Source organism: Gavialis gangeticus, unplaced genomic scaffold (assembly GCF_001723915.1).
Source record: "Gavialis gangeticus isolate Ggan-Ray unplaced genomic scaffold, GavGan_comp1, whole genome shotgun sequence".
Lineage (NCBI taxonomy): Eukaryota > Metazoa > Chordata > Crocodylia > Gavialidae > Gavialis > Gavialis gangeticus.
Genome location: NW_017729024.1, coordinates 176,041,394 through 176,041,774, shown reverse-complemented (window position 1 = coordinate 176,041,774; position 381 = coordinate 176,041,394).

Genomic DNA, 381 nt, shown 5'->3' with positions numbered 1-381 from the left:
CACCTGGTGCCCCCGGCCCTGGGGGTGGGTGTGCAGCTCTCATTGGCCAGCAGGAGCCCAGGGCACTGGTCATCATTGCCAGGGGAAGGAGCAGCCATGATGCAGGGAGGCAGAGGCAGTGAGGAAAGAGCTGCCACGTGCTGCCCCTGCACTGTGCATACTGCTCCTGGCCAGGGAAGTGGCTGCCCAGGAAGCAGAGAGCAGAGCTGGCTTTTAAAGATGGCTGGCAGCTGCTGACAGCTGCGCCCAGAGCTTTGGGCTCCCCCTGATGTCAGAAGAAGCCCATTGCAGGGAGGCAGGAAATGGCAGCAGTTTGGTGCTAAGATAAGCAAATCTGCTGCCATGTCCCTGCATGTGTAGACACCTGCCTGGGAGCATTTA